Genomic DNA, 4,804 nt, shown 5'->3' on the forward strand with positions numbered 1-4,804 from the left:
CACCCTCACGTAGAGGGTTGTATCACTGTCATACTTGAAATGGAGGGTGCACCGCTTGCCTAGGCCGCGCGGGGGCGAACGTCTGCCAACCGTGGGCCAGAGCTATGTTGCCCGCGGCAGAGACTTCGACCGCGACCCAGGAAGCCCTGCTATAGCAACCGTCCGCCTGCAGCCAGAGCCCGCCTGGACCAGGGGCCGGCAGCTCGTCGACGAAGAAGCGCAGAAGCTGGAGCCAGTTGCCGGCCGGATCCACCGACCAGACAATGAACTCCGGCAGCACCTCTGCCAAGTGGAAGCGTGGCCGGGGAGGCTGTGCAACCATGACATGTTTCTCCTCATCAACGGGGCTTCCATGACCGGATCGACCCCCGCCACGAGCAGCGGCACCACCCCGGGAGCAGGGGGCCACAGCGGGAGTCGTGGTGTGCTTGCGGGGACGGCCGCGTCCCCGTTTAGGCACCGGGGAGCCGGGGCCCTCGCGAGGGACCTTTCCTTTCTCCGCGGCGGAGAACCTCTTCGACGACACCATAGGATTCGGTGGTGGAGCAGATGAGGAAGAAGCAGACGGAATGGGAAGAGATGGGCGACGGGGGCTCTGCCCCCCTCCCCATTTATAGCAGGAGAAGGCCAACCATCACCCCCATGATCACAGGTAATGATGGGTTTCCTTTCATCTCGCAGGGAGTTGTCAAGTCGGGCAGTTGCCGACTTAGCATGGGGAAGCGGAGACGCCCACGTCCAATCAACCGCCATGCATGCGTCAACCGAGGCCGCAGGCTTTGGGGCCCCGCGGTGCTCCACGCTTGGCGCTTTGGCTTCGCCTCGAAGCCAAGCCCGAGCGCGCCTTGGGCCCGGGGGCTACTGTCGGCGTTCTAGGAATGGGGGTCCCCAAACTTGCATGCTTGCGGCCCATAGCGTGGCTGGGCTGGCAGGTCTGGACGGCCCATCTTTATCGACAAGGCATTCAAGACCCTCGCGAGGGGCCAAGCCTCGCGAGACGGATGACGCAAGACCTCCTCAAGAGCGGCCTCGCCAGGCAGGCTCACGAGGGGCGGAGAGATCAAGGCAAGGTAAACCTCGTGAGGCCCTCGTGACGTGAGCCATGACGATCGAGACCAGGCAGGCGCCAGCACGTGCAGCGTCCTTGTTTCCTCTTTGGTGCTAAGGGGGCAAGCGCAGGCGCGGAGTACCAAGGAATCAAGCAAAGGTTTCCATATTGGTGCAACGAGACCAAGACCAGAGGGACGGCAAGACGGAGGTCACCATGGAGCCCAAGACGGCGTCACCACCAGAGCCTTTGGCATGCGAGGACCACCTTTTGGCAAGATAGCTTGTACTAGCTGTCCCCTTTCGAATTGGCCGTTGTTGGCTCCCTTCCCACTCAATATATTGGGAGAGGACCATGGCCTATATAAGTAGAACTAGTAAATGTGCCCGTGCATTGCAACAGGAGAAAAAAATCTCAAACGTTTCAAATGACCCATCCGCGTTGCCACTTCACCCGCGACCATCATCGATGGTGGTCACATTGTCTAACCACTCACAATGAACATGATCAATCCCAAGGTGATGAATTTGCTCATTACACTCTAGCACACCACTTCCATAAATCCTGCAATCCATTGAACTTGTAATGATAACGGGCTTCATTCCCGTCTTAACTACACACTTGGTGCATGCATCGTCCCCACACGTATGCCCCCTAGCCCAAGACTCCCCCCCCCATGTCATCATTCCTCCTCGTTTGTGACGGACCCTTCATGAATCGAATCGTAATTATTTTGATGGTTAACATCACCACCTTCTGACCTCCATCGGATGCATGTGTTTTCCTTCATACTCAACCTTGCTTCAAACTTGTAATGTTGGTGGGCATTACCTCTATCGCACCATACTCCCGTGCAATTCGAGGGTCAGGGACCTACACTCAAACATTCTCTTCCCTTCGCTTGGCTTCTCGTCGGTTCTTGTTGTTTATCGAGCAAGAGAGGTGTAAGTTTATTGTGTTTCAAAATTTTAGCTAAAAAGAAGATTATTAAAAAAATGCACATGAGGTGACAATGAAGACTGTATGTATTCCTCCGTCTGAATTTATTGGTTTATTGGAACACAATACATATTATGACATGCACACATGGTAAGTGAATCGAAATTGATGAAAACAAACCAAAATCTAATGTATTACCATATAGCACGTGCTAAGCGACTCAAATTTAATGTATTACCATATAGCATGGAGGCTTGTAGTCATAGCAGGAGATCGAGGGACCAAGACCCCAAGTACTACCCATATTTATTTGGGATAGATCAACCGATCGCATCTCTCTACATCTCCTTATCCAATCGGTCTAATAGGCCAACCCCAGTGGTGGTGAGAGGATCTAAACATTGTGATGTCAAGCTTTAGTAATGGGGAATTTACATAGAAGTGAAACAAAAAAACTTTTGCTAAGAAAAATGAGATCAAAATAATTTTATTTTATTTTATATTACTTCCAACTATACAAAACATGAAAAATGAAAGTTGGAAGAGTAGAAAACAAAACTAAGTACTCCCTCTGGTCTTCTTTACTTAGCATATATGATTTGTTGAAGTCAATTTTTGTAAAGTTTGACCAACTTTATAGTTATGGAAAGAAATATCAACATTCACAACATGAAATCAAAACATTAGATGCATCATTAATTTACTTTTTATAGTGTATAACTTTAGTATTATATAGACGGTGATATTTTCAATATAAATATAATCAACTTTTACAAAGTTTGACTTCGGACAATCTTTATAGACGAAGTAAAATGGATGGGGTACGACTAAAGGGGAAGGGTCCTGTGTTGTTTGATGGGAATATGGGATGCCGATCAGTACAAGTATATTAAGAGTAGTACCGGATGCCGACGGATGGTGGCGGCGACAGAATGGTGCGTCTCGCGCGCCTCACGGCTCGCGGGAGGTAGCCATGTCTTGCGGCTAAGATCACTGACGCCTGACAGGGAGGGTGACCATTGATGAAGCTGCGGTAGCTATACACGGATGTGGGTCATGGAGAGGACAGAGGAGGATTACTCGCACGGGAGATGGAAATGCAACAAAGGTGAACTGTCGAAGACAAAATCAAATTAATCCTCCAAACCAAATTAACCAAAGAATCGTCTGCAGCGGAATAATTAATCGATCTGTCAGTCTAAATGGAACTTGGATATCTCAGTCTAATAAGTGGAAATAACTGTAGTGTACGGTGTCGCTGTCCTGTAGTCGTTGAATTTCACGAACTTGGATATCCCCAAAAGATTCCACCTCAACCGTCTCCGCTGGCGCTCGCACTGGATCGTGAAGTATTCTCATGAATTGGCCCATTGGCATGCTGAGATTATCCGATGGCACGTCCTCATCATGGAGGCCCAGTGGTGCAGCCATATGCTACTGGTCCAGACCAAGAACATTTGCTGGCATTGCCAATGCTGTCCCCATAAAGTTCTGCCCAGTCTAACTGTCGTCATCATGAAGAAGACCCACCCACATTATGTCAACCATGAAGATTTAGCCGTCATCATCATAATGAAGAAGAGGCGGAGGCGGAGGCTGTGGCGCCTGTGGCAGCTCAAGGTGCTCTTGCCCGAGAGCACAGGCACTCCCCGGCGGCAGTAGCGTGGAGGCGCCGGCAAAATAGTCTACCATGATAGGTTTCTTGTTCCCATCAAGCCATCCTCCCCGTAGACTTCCCTCGGGTCATCGTTTGTGGCGCGCCGTGTGACGTAGAGCTTGTGGAGCGCAGGCACGCCCTTCCTGCCGGCGCCCTAATCCCTGTCGCTGCTGAACTCTTACATGTGTTGTTGCCAAAACCGAACCACCGGAGCACGGCGATCACCGGAGACATGACCGGAGGGGAGGAGGGACAACACAGAAGGATTGCCGGCGCACAAACACCCCCCCCCCCCCCCCCGGCGCATGTACGGGACTTTCTGTTATTCACCACGAGCACGAACTCGTTCTCCTCAGTGATTACACAGGCGTGAAGTGGGTCTTATACCCGCGAGCTCTGACATGCCAGGCCTCGCCTACACGCCACTCCCCCCACGCCCCGCGCGCTCCGGCTCGTGCCCGCGCATCGTGCCTGCCCACGATCACCACAGCTGTCTCGCGCGCCCGACGCGGTCCTCCCCTGGATCCTCGCTAACCAACTCCCATGGCCACCTCGTGCACACACGCACTGGCTCACGTACACACACATACGCACGTACGCACGCACACCTGGTTCGAGCCTGACACGGCCACCACGCGCACACACGCGCTCGCCGTGTCCGCAGCCTAGCCGAGGCTTATATGCCCTACATTTCTCCCCCTAAGCCGAGGCTCAGAGGAGGCCGTAGTCCCCGATGTCGACGTCCTCCAGCAGCGCTGCCACGCCGTCGTCGTTGTAGCCGCCATCGCCCGCTGCCGCTGCCGAAGCCCACAGCTCCATGCGCCGCCGCGCCACATCTGCGTGCCACACCCCACGTCCCCGCGCTCCCGGCCCGCATGTACACGATCTGCGCACCAGGTCCAGTGCCTCGACGTGGTCCGCACCCGCGGTCCCGGCGCGCCCGACGCGTCCGGTGCGCGCCCATACACGCACCAGCCGTGACCGACTCGCCGCCGTGCCTCATTCGCCACGCACCGCTGCGGCCTCACCCGCAGCGCCGCGCCTCCATGCCGCCGTGCTGCTGTGTGTCGTCACCACGCCTCTGCATCCACCGCACGAACGGCGTCACAGCGAGCCACAGCCGCGCCCGTCTCCGTGCTCACCACGGACTCGCCGCGCCA

The 4,804-nt window shown here is 54.2% G+C and overlaps 1 pseudogene; it reads right to left on the reverse strand.

The window, feature by feature from the left end:
- Positions 1-3,205: 3,205 nt before the first annotated feature.
- LOC147964760 (uncharacterized) lies at positions 3,206-4,189 on the reverse strand (annotated as a pseudogene).
- Positions 4,190-4,804: the final 615 nt, after the last annotated feature.

The sequence above is a fragment of the Triticum urartu genome, chromosome 6A, assembly GCF_056163025.1.
Source record: "Triticum urartu cultivar PI428250 chromosome 6A, HENAU_Tu73, whole genome shotgun sequence".
In the NCBI taxonomy this organism is placed as follows: Eukaryota; Viridiplantae; Streptophyta; class Magnoliopsida; order Poales; family Poaceae; genus Triticum; species Triticum urartu.